This window comes from Saccopteryx leptura, chromosome 6 (assembly GCF_036850995.1).
Source record: "Saccopteryx leptura isolate mSacLep1 chromosome 6, mSacLep1_pri_phased_curated, whole genome shotgun sequence".
In the NCBI taxonomy this organism is placed as follows: Eukaryota; Metazoa; Chordata; class Mammalia; order Chiroptera; family Emballonuridae; genus Saccopteryx; species Saccopteryx leptura.
Window position 1 is genome coordinate 38,710,199 of NC_089508.1, and position 21,427 is coordinate 38,731,625.

At 41.6% G+C, this 21,427-nt stretch overlaps 1 protein-coding gene and 1 non-coding gene across 2 annotated transcripts in view; both read right to left on the minus strand.

Annotated features, from left to right (window-relative positions):
• Positions 1-21,427, minus strand: part of SYT16 (synaptotagmin 16) — a 230,225-nt gene that overhangs the window by 190,811 nt on the left and 17,987 nt on the right. The window lies entirely within an intron of this gene.
• On the minus strand, positions 1,942-2,047 carry LOC136377842 (U6 spliceosomal RNA). Its single transcript, XR_010746464.1, has one exon. It is a non-coding gene; the product is annotated as a U6 spliceosomal RNA (small nuclear RNA).

Sequence of the window (21,427 nt, forward strand, 5' to 3'; positions counted from 1 at the left end):
AAAATGTTAGAGCTGAGGTACAGAGAGGTAAAGAGACTAGCGGAAAGTGATAAGGGAGAATGTGCATTGAGTTCTTACTGTTTGCCTTACAGAGGTGAAAGTATGACAAGGGTCCCTAGCACACGACTGAGACTGGCCGTGCAATCTCTCCATCACTCATTTTATTACCTAGGAGGCAAGAGAAGGCGCACTGCTCTTTTTTGTTTGGAGTCATAATGGGAGCCAACTAGAGGAATTAGTGATAATAAAGTTACTAAGTGTTTGCTGCATGCGAACACTGTGGTGGCTACTTTAGTGATATTCTGAGACACAGTGAGTCTATGTATTAGGAGAAATGGACTCACACAAAGAAACCAAATTAATAGCAGGATGTTGTAGGAAAGAGGTACGTACCCAACTTTGTGTATCAAATACTATTAGTAGCTTACAGTGGCAGCCCCAATGAGTAGCCTGGGGGTTTTGAGCCAACACTGTCATCATCCTACATAAACATTACTAAGCAAGTATGCTTGTTTCATAGACATGTTTCTAGAGAACTATGCTAGCAGCTCCTAGACTGCCCTCCAAGCCCCTCCCATTTAGCATCTCTTCACCATCTACCCCACAGGCTGGCTAAAATCTTTCTGATGTTCCCTTAGACTCTTCCACATCGCCAGGAGAGGGGAAGCTTCAAGTTCATTTTGGATTCTGTGCTGCTGATACGAAAGGAACAGGGACTGAAAAAAAAAGAATCAGAAATTCAAATTACTTCAAAACCCAGGTTTTGCTGTGAATCTGGATGACATTTGTTATTTTACTTCTTTTCTCAAATCAAAGTCCTTAGGATTTGGCAAGCCAGTGTGAGAGATGTGAGCTTTATAAGTGTGACCATGTAGCCACTGAGATTGATTTCACGGTCAGGTACACCTGAAAATCAGACCCATTATGCTTTAGTCACATAGCTGCATTTGGGAATCATGCAAATTAGAGCTGCCCACAGAGTTTCCTTTCGTGCATGTGGTAACAGGGCTACATCTTAGCTCTCTTTAAAATGAGATTTCCGATCAACTCGAGTGTTCCCACACATGGACGTTTATATAACCGAGCCAAAAAGAGCCAAGAAATATCTGCTTTTGGCTGGTGGCTTTTTAGGAGAAATGATCATTTCTTTTATCATTATACTGAGCATGTTTTAAAGATTATATAATCACCTTCATTTTCAATGTAATAATAATCACTGACTTTCTTTATGAAGACAAAAAAAAAAAGAGGTAAACAAAAACTACATCTCACTTCCTTTTAAAATTGCTGCTGCAGATATAATGCTCTTATTTAAGCTATTTGATTTTCATTGGACCCCTAGAAAAGAGTGACTGAAATTAAGTGGTGTTGACATATTCTCAAAGCCTTGCTCAGGCCTGATGTATTTATGATGTTTGCCTATGTGCCCAGAATATTCTGTTCTTATCCCTGTTTCTGGTCAGAAACACCCAGGGATTAGGCCTCTACTAATCAAGTGACTAGGTTGCCATAACCTAGTCACCTCCTACAAAGTTCCACTATGTTTCTACCCAACTGTAAGCCTCGATTTTCCCTCTGAGTGCTCCTGAGAGAGTAAGCATTTCCACCCAAATTGTGAAGACCAAGGAACCCACCCTTGTGGGAACCAAGTGACCAGAGCTGCCCACGAACATAAGACAAGCACTGAACTTTGGACAGGAATAAGGAAGCCCAAGAACTTCATGCCCAGGCCTTTTTGTTCCCCACCTGGTTCTGGGGGTCCAACATAATTTTAGCAGGGGAAAATGGGAATAAATTTTAATCTCAAATTACCTAGGAAACTTTTAAACCCACAGGGTCCCAAGCTATATCAAAGACCCAGTGGGGATTAAATCTCAGGAATGTATATTTGGTAAAGCTCCAAAAGAGATTCATGTGCACAAGACTGCAAAAAAAATTTTGTTTAATATGGAACACTTCATGAATTTTATGTCACCCTTGCACAGGGGCCGTGCTAATCTTCTCTGCGTTGTTCTGATTCTGGTACAGCTGCTGCCGGAGTGAGCGCTGCAAACTTGTCCTACCTTCTTAGTCCCAGGAAGTAGGGCCCTCAGATGTCACAAAAGATCACTGTTTCTGTTCCCCCTTGACTTCAGATGTAAATGAGAATGTGTGTGTGTCAACCTTTGTTCCCTGAGTTGCAGGTGAGAATGCCAACAAGATATCAAACAGTACATGCCACTCAGATAAAAGACTGAGTACTACACTCCACTCATATGGGGCACCACTGGCTTCCTGGTAGAAAGAAATATCTAAGGGCCAGCTCCTAAAGAAAATCTATCCCCTTACACACACACACACACACACACACACACACACACACACACGCACACACACTTAATACAGCTTTTTGATTGACACATTTTGAGACAATGCATTAGGAGCAACAGAGCAGTTTGCTGACTCACTGGGGAACAATTTTTTTTTCATTTTCTGTTGCATGAGGTTTTAGAACTGTTTCTATATATTTCTGCATTGGTAATTCCAAATCTGGAATCTGTTTTTTGGTGCATGCTCTAGTTTTTATGCAATTTTAATTTCTTTTTGTTACAATTAATGGCATACGTTGGTTTTTAAATTGGATGAAGTTAAAGGGCAACAACTCTTGGATTGAACTTAACCACAAGGCAATTAATGTTTTACAAACACCACTTTTACATAATTGTAGCTGTTTTTAAATGTAAAAAAATATTATCTGATAAAAACACCCTCTTATTGTTTCAAGATTGAATCATGGCTTCTTTGAGTAGGCATAAATGTAAGAATAGTACTGACACCTTCTGTTATATATGTGGCTGTTACACACTTCAACGTCAAAGGCGCAATATTTCATCATTTGTGACACGTGCATATATTGCCTATTTTCAAGTTCTCCTTGGTGATCAAGACAAGAATTGGGCTCCTCATACTGTGTGTCATAATTGTGAGGAAATGCTTCATAACTGGACAAAAGGAAAACGCAAAGGAATGCCTTTTGGTATTCCCATGGTTTGGCGTGAACCTAAGGACCACAGCAGTGGCTGTTATCTCTGTCTGATCCAAACAAAGGGCATCGGCAAGAAAAAATAGCATATGACCACATATCCTAATATTCCTTCAGCAATACGATCTATCCCATACTCTGAGACACTCTCGGTCACAGTTTTCAATGGTTTTATTTCTTCTAAGGACGAAAAACGTGAACATGGTGATCAAGTGTATTTTGTTAAGATGCATGAGGAAATGGTTGTAGAATCTGAAGGGTCTTCTTCTAATGCCAAGCAGTCATTAACCCCTGAGTAGTTTAGCCAACCTGAATTGAATGACTTAGTAAGAATGACATAAAAATTGTCCTCAACTTTCTGAAGTATGAGGAGCATAACTGGATCATTTGTGTGGATCTTAAAATGGTAAATTTCCGCCTGACCTGTGGTGGTGCAGTGGATAAAGCGTTGACCTGAAATGCTGAGGTCGCCAGTTCAAAACCCTGGGCTTCAAGTGTCCGTCAGAGGACGAGTGGATTAGAAAGCTTTGGTATATATATACTATGGAATACTACTCAGCCATAAGAAATGATGACATAGGATCTTTTACAACAACATGGATGGGCCTTGATAACATTATACTGAGCAAAAGAAGTAAATCAGAAAAAACTAAGAACTATATGATTCCATACATAGGTGGGACATAAAGATGAGACTCAAAGACATGGACAACAGTGCTGGGGTTACAGGGTGGGGGGAGGAGAGGGAGGGGGTTGGGGGAGGGGAGGGGCACAAAGATCATGGCTTTTCAGCATTTGCCATATTCCCCTTTAATCTATAGACAGACAGCAAATATTTACTTATGGTGTTTCCACTATAAAGACTGCTGTCTTAGGGACAAATGCTGATGAACTATTTCAGCAGTTCCTCCTTCTTCAAAGACTTATATGTCAACATAGAGCTCCATGTTTCATAGGACATACTCAAGCTCACTCCATGCTCCCTGGAGCTTTAACACAAAGGAATGCCCTTTTTTTTTTACTCTTTTTTTTTTTTTGCTGTATTTTTTCTTTTATTTATTTATTTTTTTGTATTTTTCTGAAGATGGAAATGGGGAGGCAGTCAGACAGACTCCCACATGCGCCTGACCGGGATCCACCTGGCATGCCTATGGGGGGGGGAATGCTCTACCCATCTGGGGAGTTGCTCTGTTGCAACCAGAGCCATTCTAACAACTGAGGCAGAGGCCATGGGGCCATCCTTAGGGCCCAGGGTGGCTTTGCTCTGGTGGAGCCTTAGCTGAGGGAGGGGAGGAGAGAGATGGAGAGGAAGGAGAGGGGGAGGGGTGGAGAGTAATAACACTGTTTTGTCTTTTCCCAAATAGCTCCAGATATATGGAAAAGATTTATATAGGCAGATGGGGATCCTCAAACCCCTCAGTGAGATCTTCTGAGCATAGCTTTTAAGACACCTAGAGGCAGAAAAAGCCCAATAGAGATCAAGGGAACTACCAGCTTTTAGGATACACCCTTAAAGGCTCCAATGCCCCAAAGGGGTCTCCTAGGATGCCATCTGGGTCCTGCTTCAATAGTGGAAAGGAAGGTCATTGAGCTAAAGCCTGCCAGGCTTACATGCCTCTACTGTGAGGAAACAGGGACACTGGAAGGTAGGCTTCCCCCTCACTCCTCTAAGGGAGGGTTCAGTCTCTTCCAGCCCTGCTCCAGCCACCTATGACCTAACCTTGCCCAGAAAGCTGGGGTTTACCACTGAAGGCTGAAGGTGCCCAGGGCCATCAGCCCCATCTACGACACTGTGGACAAGCCTAGGGTATTTCTTCCAAGAAGCAGGTAAACTGATCTCATTTACACAAGGGCCACTTAACTATGTTTTGCCTGAATAGTCAGGTTTTTTATTCTTCCCTCAAAGATCTCTGTTGTGGGTGTTGATAGTCCTATTTTCTGCTGCTTTGCTTAATATATAGTGTTTCCTTTATCCCTCCTATCTCAATGCCCCACTCATATTTCAGGCTGGGACCTACTCTTAAGTTAGAGCTCTCCTTCCCCCTTTTGCCAACTTCTATTATGAATCTACCTTTGCCACCCAGCTTAGTGTATCCCAAGGTTCTCTTTACCATGCCACAGTCGCAAAGCTCCAGGGAAAAGCTACCTGGTCTCATCTCTCCAGGCAGAGGAGAACAGAAGCTCCATATCCATGCATGCTGCAAATGGCTTCTCCAGTCTACCTGAATCATTACCAGCTAGAAGCAGCAGTCACTGGGACTTGGACATGAGCTGCAAAGTATAGAATGGTGACAATTCCGGTGCCATGCGGACTTTTCCTGGATGTGGACTTTTCCTGGACTCCTGCTCCCTGTGACAGATCCTAACAGACTGAACTGTGGTTGGGTTACATTTTTCAGGGATTTGGCATGGTGATGGGGCCAACTTGGACTTGGTGAACATGTTAAGGACACTACTCTTTTATGGATTCTTGCTGTATTGGCCAAGAGTTTGCTTAAAGGCTTTTAATCACTGTAAAAAAAATAGAAGGCTGGATAAAGAAGATGGGGCACATATACACCATGGTATACTAGTCAGCTAGAAGAAATGATGACATCGGATCACTTACAGCAGATTGGTGGAATCTTGATAACATTATGCGGAGTGAAATAAGCGAATCAGAAAAAAACAAGAACTGCAGGATTCCATACATTGGTGGGACATAAAAGTGAGACTAAGAGACATGGACAGGAGTGTGGTGGTTATGGGGGGTGGGGGTAGGGAAGAAGGGAGGGGGGGAGGGGGAGGGGTACAAAGAAAACTGGATAGAGGGTGACGGAGAACAATCTCTCTTTGGGTGATGGGTATGCAACAGAACTAAATGACAAAATAACCTGGAAATGTTTTCTTTGAATATATGTACCCTGATTTATTGATGTCACTCCATTTAAATAAAAATTTATTTATTAAAAAAAAAAAAAAAAACAAATCCTGGGCTTGCCGGGTCAAGGCACATATGGAAGTTGATGCTTCCTGCTCCTCCTCCTTCTTTCTCTCTCTCTCTCTCCTCTAAAATGAATAAATAAAAATAATTTTAAAAATCTTTTTAAAAAATGGTAAATTTCCTGCCAAGACAACAGAGAGATTTCACAAAATATCCTTGCTTTCTGTGTTTGTGGGACAGCCAAGCTCAGGAGAAACACTGGACACAGAAAGAGTGGCCGAAACGTGAAGCTCTGGAAGTAGGGATGCAAAATACTGTGAATGAACCTGTAGTTAATCAAGACAGGATCATTTTTCCCCCACTTAACATCAAACTTGGCTTAATGAAGCAGTTTGTTCAGGCTTTGACTAGAGAAAGCGAATGCTTTCAACATATTATTTTTGCTTTCCCTGCCTTGTCTTTCGAGAAGATAAAGGCAGGTGTATTTGATGGACCTCAAATTCGAACCCTCATACATGACGAAGAATTTGCCAGGAAGATGAATTAGGAGAAAGCAGCATGGCAGTCTTTTGTGGCAGTTACAAAGAACTTCCTTGGCAACTCAAAAGCAGAAAACTATGAACTTCTGGTTCAAAGGAAGCTGTTGGCTTTCCACGACATTGGATGTAACATGAGCGTTAAAATTCACTTCCTGAACAGTCACCTTGATAAGTTTCCCGAAAATCTTGGAGCTCTTAGTGATGAGCAGACTAATTGTGGAGCATCAAATGAGATTGTCCTTAACAAGTACACAAATGCAAGAGCTACAAATGCAAATTTTGCATGAATAGAATTTAAATAAGTTTTGCACAAATTTTATGATTAAAATAAGTGTTTTAATATGTTCTATTTTGAAATTGTAGACAAATTCTGATGCAATCATATCTTTTAGTGTATTAGTGTATTTACTGCATTATATAAATTATTATATTTTCACATAGATGATGCCCAAGAAGACGTTCTACTTCATTATGTTAAACTAAATGTTGAAAATTTTACAATAAGATGAAAACCTAAAATCTTGAATTGCAAAAAAACTGTAGCTTACAGAGAAAAACTAATGTCAGATTTGAGATCAGCACACTTGAATTAGGTAAGTACAAGTGTTTCTGTGGATGCAACAAAAATTTTGTTCCCCAGTGTTATTGGAGGGAAAGGAGACAAGGGTAGAAGAGGGTATAGGGGAGATAAATGGTGATGTAAAGAGTCTTGACTTGAGGTGGGGAACACACAGTGCTGTGTACAGATGATGTGTTATAAAATGCTACACCTGAAACTTATGTAAGGTTATTAATCAATGTCACCCCAATAAAGTCAGTTTTTTAAAAATAGGAAGGAATCTGACTAGTGGTACTGCAGTGGATAGGGTGTCAACTCGGAATGCTGTGGTCCCCAGTTCAAAACCCCAAGGTCACCGTTCTGAGAGTGGAAACATTAACAGGATCCCAAGGTCTCTGGCGTAAGCCCAAAGGTTGCTGGCTTAAAGCCCGAGGTCGCTGACTTGAGCTTCTGGGTCAAGGCATGTATGAGAAGCAATCAGTGAACAATTAAAGTGAAGCAACTATGAGTTGATGCTCCTCCGTCTCCTCCTTTTCTCTCTCCCTTGCTGTTCCTCTCTCTCTTTCAAGTTAACATATACATCGTGTGTGTGTGTGTGTGTGTGTGTGTGTGTGTGTGTGTGTGTATGAAGGAGGAAATAAAAGAACTTTGCTGAGTGGAAGAAAGTTAAGGACTAATGAACACACACACATACAAAAACACCACAAAGCCAAGAAGAAAAGAGGGCTCACTTCAGTTCTGCCTGAATAACCAATAAGTGAACACTGAAAGTAAGTGGCCTGGTTCCTCCAGCTGTAGCAGAGGCACAAGATATTTCTGTTCCTAAGCAACAGACAGCTGCCTTTATTTCCCATCGTTGCTCAGGCTGGTATAATTCAATTCCCTTCTGGCTCAGCCCCTGCTTCCTACTTACCTGCAGAACAGAGGCTCGAAATGGTGCCCTGACCCTTATCTGATGCTATCTCTCACACACACACACACCATAATTTTCTAAAAGACTTGGTCCTCTTCTCTTTGGATACAAGGAAAGGAACATAATCTAGAACGCCATCTGTCATCCTGAAATAGCCAATAATGGTACTATTTTTACTCAGCAATTATCAAACAAACAGAGTCATTTGAAAGAGTCACAGCTGTTCCTCAGTGTTATCTCAGTACAAATATGACATGGTGCCTGCTGATTTTGTTTTCTGCTTTGTGTCTCATGTATACCAAGGCAGCGATCATTTCTCGCCCTCCCATCAGAGCACAAGTCAAAGCGTTGTGTACTCCACAACGAAGTCACTCAGGCGGATGAAAAATCTCTTGTTATCTTGATTACATGGTCAGGGTTTCATTAAATATGATTTTTATTTAGAAAGTGAATGTAATGAATTCCATATTTCAGAGTGAATGTTAGGAAGCTTTTTTATTTCACAGAAAACATCAAGTTTACTCCTAGCTAAATCTGACTGAAAAGAATGATTGGTACTCATGATTTTTATATGTTAGCACTTATTTTTAGACAAAGAAAGGAAGGGGGGAGAGAGAGAAACATCAATTTGTTGTTCCACTTATTTATGCACTCATTGGTTGATTCTTGTATGTGCTCTCACTAGGGATCGAACCCACAACCTAGGAGTACTGGGACAACACTCTAACCAATTGAGCTACTTGGCCAGGGCTATATTTTAGCACTTCAAACAAAAAGCAAAATTCTTCAAAATGAATCTTATTTTCCCATTATTACCTTCATCATAAAATCAGACAGGTGTCCTACTGAAATAAATGTCTCTAATAAACTGAACACACACATTCATTCACACATGCAAGTTTACACACACACACACACACACACACACACACACACACACACCTCTATCAAACATTCACCATTCTTTTTGTTCACCTACATCTCAAACCTCTTATGTACGGGGAATTCCCAAAATAACAAGGCAGTGCTCACCTCTCACAATGAAGGTAAATAGGCAAGACTTGCTTTCCTAGCTTCTCTAGCAGCTGGGACAAAGGCACAACCCACCCAAGAGTTACAGAGACGACCCAGACATGTCACAGGGAGTTCAGTTTCCTGCAGAGTCGGGTATCAATAGCGCTCGCTAGGCTGTGCGCTGCAACCTCTAAAGCCCTGCAGTAACAAGAGTGTCCACCAGGCCGGCGCTGCAGGCTGACTCGGGCTCAGTGCCTGGCTGCACGGCCGCAGCTGCCTCTCCAGCCAGCCCAGAGACCCCGTTCACCAGGCAAAACCCTTCCAATACCCCATGTGCGGCTTATATCGGCCAACACTGACTGCTACAACCAAGAACCTGAAGTCCAAAAGTATTTATTCCGTGTTTTAACCATGTGAAGATCAATAATATGTGTGGACTTTTTGTTACCCTTCAAAATTTTCCAGCTCTTTCCCAACTCCCGAGTCTCTAGATTCAGTTTCATCAGTACCCAAGCCACAGAAATTTCTCAAATCCCCGAAAATCCCGATTCCTCCTTTTCAACTAGAAATGCGTCCAAAAGCAGGAAGATAAAAATCATAGGAAGAAGATGCAGATTGACATGGCCACTTTATTATAAGACTACTCCCTGGAGAATCAAGAAGGATTAAATACCTACATGCTAAAACTTCAACACTACATAGACAGACCTCCTTGTTTTGAGCAGCGCCTCTTAAACTTCAATGTGCCTACGAATCTCTTGGGGATTGTGTTGAACTACAAACTCAGAGTCAGTAGGTCTGAGGTTCTACAGCTCTCCCAAGACCCAGGTGGTACCCCTCCAGCTGGACCACCACCTAGCACTTTGCATACATAGCAAAGCTGTCCAACACTCGGGCGCCACTCCCAAGTCACCAAAATAAAACTGTCCCAGGCAAACGACAACAAAAAACCCTCAGTGTGTTCTCTCTCCATTTTCTGAAGCTCATCTTCTTTTATATTTAGAATAACTCAACTTTAAAGTGGCAATACATCCCAATCACTTGGCACATGACACACACCAAATGGAAATTTTCTTACATGCCAAATGCTAGAACATATCGAACTTACTAGATCTTGCTTCCTCCGTTCTGAAAACGTTACATGCCATCAAACTAGCCTATTTAATACAAAGGTATTTAGGCTTTCAGTGTGGATCCTACAGAGTCAGTGTAGACCTGTCTACAAATCTTATGGTTCCCAAGATTCTCACTTGGGTGGACTTACATATTGTTTAAATGTAAATTAAACTAACAAAGGCTTATCTCATCTCTTATGTCCAAAGAGCAACACTTGGACACAAAGTGTGGGGCACAAAAAAAGAAATATTCTCTGAACCTCTTCCTCATGTAAATGTACATTTTGTATGCATTTTCTAATCTCACTTTCCTCTCCTGTATTGATGGAAATCTCCACACCAACGTCTTCCAAAGGGGAAGGCTTATTTCTTTTCGATATCAACGAAATTGTCTTGCAACATGCTGTCCAATTTAGAGTTTATACCACACCCTCTATACAGCTCCAATATCACTGTGGAAACTTTTACCGCTCAAATTGGGCATCATCTTTTTCTGAACATTAAATCAATAAAATTTCTAAAGGCAGAATGTATTCTGCTTTAGTTGTAACACTGATAATCCTTATTAAACATGTCCAAAATTCCACAATACCTAAGAAAATTAAGAAGGTGCCAACAACCCTTTTCTTATACTTCTGATAAATCTGGAGTTAGTTTACAATTTTGTAGAAGGCCATAGAGTAGCTAAGCATATCATCTGACTTCTAGATGTCTTAACATAAAATTTATCTTTTATATTATGATGGGTAGCTTAGATTAATGGCCAAAAGTCAGAAATAGTTAATAAATGATGGACATTTTAGCACTTTTATAGTGAATATTAACCCTTTGTGTTATAAGGGAATTATATGCCTCCATTGACTTCTTTGTACTGTCCCTAGTCAGGTGAGAAAAAATTTTTTAGCAAAAAAAAAATATACACACACACACTCACACACACACACACACAGTGTGTCCATAAAGTCATGGTGCACTTTTGACCGGTCACAGGAAAGCAACAAAAGATGATAGAAATGTGAAATCTGCACCAAATAAAAGGAAACCCTCCCAATTCTGTAGGATGATGTGGCAGCATGTGCGCATGTGCAGATAATGACGTAACACCGTGTATACAGCGGAGCAGCCCACGGCCATGCCAGTTGAGATGTGGACGGTACAGAGGAAAGTTCAGTGTGTTCTGTGGCAAACTAAATTCGAATCCGTGACCAAAGTGCAACGTGAATATCAGCACGTTTATAACGAAGTGCCACCACATAAGAATAACTACTCGGTGGGATAAGCAGTTGATGGAAACCGGCAGTTTGGTGGAGAAACCCCGTTCTGGTAGGCCATCAGTCAGTGACAAGTCTGTAGAGGCTATACGGGATAGCTACCTAAGGAGCCCTAAAAAATCTGTGCGTGAGCCCACATCGAACTGCACTGAACAGGTATGAAACTGGGAGAGTTTTCCTTTTTATTTGGTGCAGGTTTCACATTTCTATCGTCTTTTGTTGCTTTCCTGTGACCGGTCAAAAGTGCACCATGACTTTACAGACACACTGTGTGTGTGTGTGTGTGTGTGTGTGTGTGTGTGTATCTCATATATATATGTGTGTATATATATATAATATATCAATGTGTGTGTGTGTGTGTGTGTATGCTAGGAGTAAACGTTATTCAGAAAAGAGATCTGTTTCCTGGTGGATAGTCTACAAAAGGTCCACAGCCAATAGGACTAGACAGAAAGTACAAGGGCAGCCTGACCTCTGGTGGTGCAGTGGATAAAGTGTTGACCTGGAAATGCTGAGGTCGCCGGTTCGAAACCCTGGGCTTGCCTGGTCAAGGCACATATGGGAGTTGATGCTTCCAGCTCCTCCCTCCCTTCTCTCTCTCTGTCTCTCCCTTCTCGCTCTCTCTGTCTCTCCCTCTCCTCTCTAAAATGAATAAATAAATAAAAAATTAAAAAAAAAAAAAAGAAAGTACAAGGGCAGAGAAGCAGCAGCCAGGGCCCCGGTGGGAGGAGGGTAGAGAAAGAAGGAGAGGGGCTGGTGAAGGTGAGGCCAGGCGAGGCCAGGCAGACCCAGCACTGGAGACAAGGAGCTGGACATGACCATCCTCTGGACCCCACGTTCTTTCGCAGTTGGCTACGAGCATAGCAGGTTCCTTTCAGATACTCAGATAAGCCTGAATCTTTCCCTCTGTTTGGGGCATAATTTCAGGGTTATAGTCTTTCGATCAAGGACTCAAGTTTGCAATCGCAAACAGAGCACATCTGAGATCTCATATTCAAATATCACAGGTTTTTACAATTCACATATTCTTTTTCTTTCCCCAGGAAAGATTTAGCTACAGTCACTATTTTAGCCCATTTTCAGTAAAATATTTATATTAGTCCATCCTTAACAAATAATTGCCTTTCAGGAGAAAACCAAACAGATAAACCTAATTCACTTGCTAATATAACCCTTTATCTATGAATATATAATGTTTTTAGTATGACCCTCTTCTATAGTCCAGGCAAAATCAGATTCTGTAAACTTCATTGCCTAACAGAAATGAGTAATGAAGTATTTTTACTACAATGTAAGCAAGTTGTGTAAAACCCATCAGTTTCTAGAGATTGAATCACACACTCAGACAGACAGGGCTATCTTCTCTTCCTGAAGAAGATAACAAGAGGGATGGGCACTGTGATGAGAGCACTTGAGCCGCAGTCAGTATTTCCCAAATCTCAGCACAAAGAGTAGAGGGTTGAGAGCGAGGTGTACCCCGTCTCAGTCCCCCAACTCCTCACTGCCCAGCCCCTCTTCTCAACCACCACAAAAAAAAAAGAGTGGGCAAGAAATATTTTGCTATTGAGAAGAAATAAGAAGAGACAGGGAAGGCACAGTAAGGAGTTGGAGCTGCTGAGATCCAGTTAGTTTCAGGTAAACTTGTGCAGGGACATCTGTACAAGATTTAAAGCAAGGTTGATCTACAGATTGACTATATTAAGAATTTTAAAATTTAGATAAAACAGCTACCAGTATGAAGATGTTTGTGTTCACAGAGAAAACTGTAAATAACCCAGACATAGTTTATTTCTATAACCTAGAGAATAGTTCAGTGTTTTACATTTGACATTCAATCAAAAATTACCAGAGAAATAAAACAGTATAGCCAGAGGGGAGATCAATAAATAGGGACAGACTCAGTAATGAGAGAGATCATCGAATTATTAGACAAGGAGGTTAAAACAGCTACTACTATAAATGTATAGTAAATCCTCATTTAATATTGTTAATAGGTTCTTGGAACTGTGGCAAAAATGACATATAATGAAATTAATTTTACCACAGACTGACATAAACAAGAGTTAAGTTCCTACAGCATCTCAGCAACATTATAATAAAACAAAGGTGAGTGGAACGTTATTCAAGGACCTACTGTATTTCATATAAGCATGATGAAGATAGAAATGGAAGATGAAAAAAAAGTAAAGTAAAATTTATGAAGGTGAATAATGTAATGCCTGAGATGAAAAATATACTGGGTAAGATTAACAGACAATTACACATTGTAGAAGAAAAGATTGAAGACATAACAATATTATTCAGGAAGGAAAGAAGGAAGGGAGGAAGGGAAAGGAGGGGAAGGGAGGGGAGGGGAAGGGAGGGAAGGGGAGGGGAGAGAAAGGGAGGGGAGAGGAAGGGAGGGAGGGGTGAGGAAGGGAGGGGAGAGGAAGGGAGGGGAGAGGAAGAGAGGGGGGGGAAGGGAGGGAAGGGGAGGGGAAGGGAGGGGAGGGAGGAAGGACAGAAAGAGGGACAGGGAGGGAGGAAGGAGGGAATAGAGGAAGGGGGAGGGAAGGAAGGAAGGAAAGAACAGAAGGAAGGAAGGAGGGAGGGAAACACAGAAGGAAGGGAGGAAGGAAGGAAGGAAGGAAGGAAGGAAGGAAGGAAGGAAGGAAGGAAGGAAGGAAGGAAGGAAGGAAGGGGAAGGAGGGGAGGGGAGGGGAGGGGAGGGAGGAAGGACAGAAAGAGGGACAGGGAGGGAAGAAGGAGGGAATAGAGGAAGGGGGAGGGAAGGAAGGAAGGAAAGAACAGAAGGAAGGAAGGAGGGAGGGAAACACAGAAGGAAGGGAGGAAGGAAGGAAGGAAGGAAGGAAGGAAGGAAGGGGAAGGAGGGGAGGAGAGGTGAGGGGAGGGGAGGGGAGGGAGGGAGGAAGGACAGAAAGAGGGACAGGGAGGGAAGAAGGAGGGAATAGAGGAAGGGGGAGGGAAGGAAGGAAGGAAAGAACAGAAGGAAGGAAGGAGGGAGGGAAACACAGAAGGGAGGAAGGAAGGAAGGAAGGAAGGAAGGAAGGAAGGAAGGGAGGGAGGGAGGGAGGGAGGGAGGAAGGAAGGATTCAAATGACCTTGTATCTATTAAAGAAATTTAATTTGGGCCCTGGCCGGTTGGCTTAGTGGTAGAGCGTCGGCCTGGCATGCAGAAGTCCGGGTTCGATTCCCGGCCAGGGCACACAGGAGAAGCGCCCATCTGCTTCTCCACCCCTCCCCCTCTCCTTCCTCTCTGTCTCTCTCTTCCCCTCTCACAGCGAGGCTCCATTGGAGCAAAGATGGCCCGGGTGCTGGGGATGGCTTCTTGGCCTCTGCCCCAGGCGCTGGAGTGGCTCTGGTCACAAAAGAGTGACACCCCGGAGGGGCAGAGCATCGCCCCCTGGTGGGCAGAGCGTCGCCCCCTGGTGGGCGTGCCGGGTGGATCCCAGGTGGGCACATGCGGGAGTCTGTCTGTCTCTCCCCGTTTCCAGCTTCAGAAAAATACAAAAAAAAAAAAAAAAAAAAAAAGAAAGAAAGAAATTTAATTTGTAATTTAAAAACAAACAAACAAAAAATTCCAGGACTTGATGGCTTCACTAGGAAATTCTACCAAATTTTTAAAGAAAAAATAATACCAGTTTTGCACAAACACTTCAATAAAATAGAATATAAGAAACAATCATTTTGTGACCCCAGAATTATCTTGATACCAAACCAGGGCAAAAACAATAAGAAAAATTAGGCCAATATTTTTCATGAACAAGAATATAAGCACAAAAACTCTTAAAACTTTATTCAAAGAAATCCAACAATACATTAAGAAAGTGGGCTTTATTTGAGGAATACAAGAATGAGTCAATATTCAAAAGCAATGTAATTCAACATATTAAACAAACCAAACCATATGATCTTCTCAATAGATGCAGAAAAAGCAGTTGACAAACTTCAACATCCATTCTTGATCAAAATTCTCAGCAAGCTAGAAATAGAAGGCAACTTTGTCAACCTGATAAAGGACAACTATGAAAAACCTGCGAGTAACATCAGACTTAATGATAAAAGGCTAAGTACTTTCCCCCTAATACGGGGACCAAGGCCATTCTCTTCAACTGTATCACTTCCTATTGCATTGTTCCCTGAGTATTTTACATTTTTCATGTTAGTATACATAGTAGTGTTTTTCATTAGAAATATATTATGTTTTAATTAATATACAGAAAAATTGTTTTTACATATTTTACCCTGCATCCTGTAAAATTGCCAAACTCGCTTATTAGTTCTACAGTTTTTAAGTAGGTTCCAATTCACATCTCAGGGTATATGGGTCTTCTAAGTATTGACAGGGGAAATTCTCACTGAACATGAGATAGAAAAATTCTTACGAACTACTTGAGAAAATAACTCATCATGAAGATGAATCTGCCAATCATTTGATTTTTTTCCTTTTCAATCTGTATAACTTTTATTTCTTTTTCTCACCATATTGCATTGTACAGTAAAACAAAGAAAACCCAAGGATAACTTACTCATAGAACTTGACAAGATGACCCTAAAATTTATATAGAAATAGAGATGACCTTGATTACCCAAAACAGGGTGACACAACCTGACTGCAACACTTATTTTATATATCTACCTACCGTACTCAAGGCAGTGTGGTACTACTGTAAAACAGACACACAGGTCAGTGGAAAAGAAAATAAAGACTTGAGAAATAATTCCATATATATATATATATGGTCAACTAACTTCCAACAAAAGTGCCAAGGCAATTCAATGGGAAAGGATAATCTTTTTCAGCAATTGGTGCTAAAATAATTAGATGTCTATGTGTAAAATGAATGAAACTTGACCCTGAGCTTAAAATATAAATAAAAAAATAAAATGGATCATTATAAATCTAACTGTAATATCTAAAACTTTAAAACTTCTACAAAAATACATTAGAGGAAATACTTGTGACTTTGGATGAAGCAAATATTTCTTAAAGTAGAACAAAGGAAGCACAACGTATAAAATAAAAAACAAAGTTAGACTTTATCCAAAGTAAAAACTTTTGTTCTTCAAAACACAGTAGTTATGGCCCTGGCCGGTTGGCTCAGTGGTAGAGCATCGGCCTGGCGTACGGAAGTCCCGGGTTCGATTCCCAGCCAGGGCACACAGGAGAGGCGCCCATTTGCTTCTCCACCCCTCCCCCTCTCCTTCCTCTCTGTCTCTCTCTTCCCCTCCCGAGGCTCCACTGGAGCAAAAGATGGCCCGGGCGCTGGGGATGGCTCCTTGGCCTCTGCCCCAGGCACTAGAGTGGCTCTGTTCGCCACAGAGTGATGCCCCGGATGGGCAGAGCATCGCCCCCTGCTGGGCGTGCCAGGTGGATCCCGGTCGGGCGCATGCGGGAGTCTGACTGCCTCCTGGTTTCCAACTTCAGAAAAATACAAAAAACAAACAAACAAACAAACAAAAAACACAGTAGTTAAAAAATGAAGAGGAAAGCCACAATGACAAAAAAAAAATATTTACAAAACATATATCTGACAAAGAACTTGTATACAGAATATACAAAGAACCCTCAAAACACAATAAAAAGACAAGCACATTTTTAAAATGAACAGAAGATTTGAATGCATAATTCACTAAAGAAGATGCATAAATGCCAAATAAGCACACAAGATGTTCAACATCATTAGTCATTTGGAAAGTGAAAATTAAAACCACAAATAAGATATCTTTTCATAATCACTAGAATGGCTAACATAAAAAAATTGACATTATCAAGTGTTACAGAGGGTATAAAGCAACTGGAAATCTTATACATCACTAATGAGAAGAGGAAATGGTACAGCAACCTTGGAAAACATTTTGAAAAATTTTTTTTTAATAATTTTATTTTTTTAATGGGGCGACATCAATAAATCAGGATACATATATTCAAAAATAACATGTCCAGGTTATCTTGTCGTTCAATTATGTTGCATACCCATCACCCAAAGTCAGATTGTCCTCTGTCACCTTCTATCTTGTTTTCTTTGTGCCCCTCCCCCTCCCCCTTTCCCTCTCCCTTTCCCCTCTCTCCTGTAACCACCACACTCTTATCAATGTCTCATCAAGTTTCACTTTTATGTCCCACCTATGTATGGAATAATGCAGTTCCTGGTTTTTTCTGATTTACTTATTTCACTTCGTATAATGTTATCAAGATCCCACCATTTTGCTGTAAATGATCCGATGTCATCATTTCTTATGGCTGAGTAGTATTCCATAGTGTATATGTGCCACATCTTCTTTATCCAGTCATCTATTGACGGGCTTTTTGGTTGTTTCCATGTCCTGGCAACTGTGAACAATGCTGCAATGAACATGGGGCTGCATGTGTCTTTATGTATTAATGTTTCTGAGTTTTGGGGGTATATACCCAGTAGAGGGATTGCTGGGTCATAAGATAGTTCTATTTTGAGTTTTTTGAGGAACCACCATACTTTCTTCCACAATGGTTGTACTACTTTACATTCCCACCAACAGTGAATGAGAGTTCCTTTTTCTCCACAGCCTCTCCAACATTTGCTATTATCTGTTTTGTTAATAATAGCTAATCTAACAGGTGTGAGGTGGTATCTCATTGCAGTTTTGATTTGCATTTCTCTAATAACTAAAGAAGATGAGCATCTTTTCATATATCTGTTGGCCATTTGTATTTCTTCCTGGGAGAAGTATCTGTTCATGCATTTTGACAAATTTTTAATAGAGTTAAATGTATACACACCTACCACATGACCCAGCAAGTCTTAGGTATTTACTAAAGAGAAACAAAATATATGTCCATGTAAAGTAAACACTTATATGTGAGCACTTATAGCAGCTTTATTCATAATAGTTAAAAATTTGAAACTTCAAGTCCACCAACTGGTGAATGATAAACAAATCATGGTGTATTCATACAATAGAATATTCCCCCAGGTAAAAGGGAACAAACTATTCACAGAAGAACAATTAGGAATCTCTAAAACATTACATAGAGTGAAAGAAGCCAATCACAAAAGAAATATACTATATGATTCCATTTATATAAAATTGTAGAAAAGACATAATAATAGTATGGAAAACAGATTACCAGATGCCGGGGCCAGAGAGTAGGGAGTCGGGAAGGGATTGTCTGCACAGGGGCATAAGCAAAAATTTGGGGGTGAGGAAAACGTTCTATACAGTGGTACCTTGAGATACAAACAGACCAACATACGAATTTTTTTAAGATACGGGCTGCGACTCGGTCTGTATTTTTATTCAAGATCCGAGCGAAATTCCGAGATAGGAGTCGTGATTCAGGAAGCTGCCACTAGTTGGCGCATTGGCACACGGGTCCAGTATCTGCAGTTGGATATACGAGTTGACTGTCTTACAAGCTTGGTTACAGAACAAATTAAATTCATATCTCAAGGTACCACTGTATTATGAATGTGGTGATTGTTATAAAACTGTACATTTGTCAAAATGTATACAATGGTGCGCTTAAAACTGGAGAATTTTATTGCATCTAAAGTATGCTTGAAGAAAGCTATAACAATAGGGTATAAGATACTGTCAAACAGAAAGTTAAAAAGCACCTGTAATTGAACTATCCAGCCATTACCATGGTTACAACTTCTATCCATAAATTTTGCAACTAATTTTGTAAATTGTTCTGTAACCCATTTTTTTTTCACTTATATTCTGAACATGTCTGTGTCCATAGAACAACAATATTACTTCTAGTGGCTTTAAAATCATCCAATACATCTATGCAAAATAACTTATCCAGGTTCTTTCCCACAGTTTGCTATTGTGAGCAGTGTGTGAGGAATCTCATTAGAAGAATCCTACTCTCTAATCACCATTTTCTTTCTCTCTCTCTTTCTTTCTTTCTTTCTATTTTTTTAGGTGAGAGGAGGGGAGATAGTGAAGCAGACTCCAGCATGCACCCCAGGATCTACCTGGCAACTCCATCTTGGGCCAATGCTCAAGTACCAAGCTAATTTTAGCACCTGAGGCTGCCGTGCTTGGACCCACCAATCTATCCTCAGTACTGGGACCACACTCAAACCAATCAAGACACTGGCTAGAGGAGCAGAAGAGGGAAAGAAAGGGAAGAGGGAAAGAAGGGGAAGAGGGAAAGGAAGAGGGAAAGGAGGATACAGAAAGGGGGAGAAGCAAATGGTTGCTTCTCCTGTATGCCCTGACTGGGAATTGAACCCAGGATATCCATACACCAGACCAACGCTCTATCCACCGTGCCACCAGCCAGGGCCTGATCACCACTTTCTGTATTTCTAGTTCACTCCTCTTAGAACATCACTCTAACCACCCTTAAGTCTTCCAGGATCACATCCCTTCAATCACCTTGTCAGTGACTCTCACTCTCCTCATGATTTGCTTCCTTCTTTCCCCAGTGTGCAAGGCCATGGGCAGTCACTACACTGCTCACTGTATACTCCCCAAACTCACTTGCATCTTCTCGTTATATCAGACCCACTTAGCGAGACTGCACCCTGATTAAACCAAGTCTGTCCACTCTGCTGACTCTGCCTGTCTCTGCACAGCTGACCAAGGCTGGAGACACCTCTCCATTAGCTCAATGGCCTCGCACTGGACCCATGGCCGCAGTCCCAGGGGGATCGTCAATGCCGTGCAGCAACCTGCCTGTATTTCCCTGGTCTGTTCTCTCCCCCTCTCCTAGTCCAGGGCCTCTCCAACTATCTGTTGTGAAAGGCCAGATGTTTTTCTTTCTAATTGATTGTAGACCAATACTATGGCAAAATGCAATAAAAATGTTACAGCAATATCGACTGCTATAAAAAATTTCTAAATGTTTACTCTCGCTTTCTGTACTCACATGACAGATCAGTAGCCAACAGCTCACAAACTGGCCCCTCCTTGTACACATTCACCCCTCTCTCCTCTAACCACCACACCTCCCACCCCTCTCCACTCTCAGTTGGCTACCTTGTTTCTTCATCTTTCACAGAAGGTTCCAACCTTCCATATGATCTTCTCCCCCTTTACTATCAGTGAGGGTCCACGTCCCCACCTATAGCCAAATGCTCCATTTTCACATGAGACGAGAGTGGGTCCCCACTCCCATCTACGCAAGGGCACTGTTCCATCAATTCCTTCTTTTTAATCAAATGACTCTCAACTGAGTCATTCCCATCTGTCTAAATTGCTCTTATTTCTCCCATCTTAAAAAAATTTTAAAAATCAATCTCTCTTGCTGCCACTTTCCCTTCAGTCCCTTTACTCCGTAGCCCTTTCGTGGCATCAGGCTTTCCCGGGTCCTTCACCCCCTCTCATCGAGCCCACCCCTCCCTTAGACTGCTCTCTCAAGGTCAAAGACACCCACTTCTTACAGTTCAACAGTCAACTGTCAGTCTTTGAAGCAGACACTTGTGAGGGTCCATGTCAGGTGACCGGGGCCACGTCGTGTGATCTCTGCCATGGCTATGGCACGGAGCACCACGCTCACCACGGCATCTTCACAAGCACCCACCTCACCTCCAGGCTTTCTCCCACAGGAAAAACCTCAGCCAATGGGGTACTAGATAAAGTTCCAGCTTCCCATCCTTTGAAGTCCTGGTGTCACTCTGTATCCCTCTCAGACACCTCAGTGGGGCTGCCTCCAGAATCTGGAGCAGCCACCTCAAAACCACTTTCTTCTATGGCTTTCCCCCTCCACGGTCTCCCCCATTCTCTCATTCCTATTCCTTCCATCCCCACCCAGAATAATATCTGTCCCGAAGACCTTGTCCACGGGTTCCACTTTCAAAGGAACCCACACTAAGTCAGTCCTTATCTAACTTAACCACACTTGGCTTGATCATTCTCTCTTCCTTGAAACAAGGTTTTACTTGGCTTCTAGGATGACAACTCTCCTATTTTTCCTCCTGCCTCACAGATTGCTCCTTCTCAGTCCCTCCTAATCCTCCTTCCTAACCTCTGGGTCCTTGGCCACCCCTTTTCTATGCCTAAGCTTCCTCCTTTGGGGTTGTGAGCTGGTACCATGGCTTTAAATATAGTATCAACCAAATGCTGATGACTCTCAAA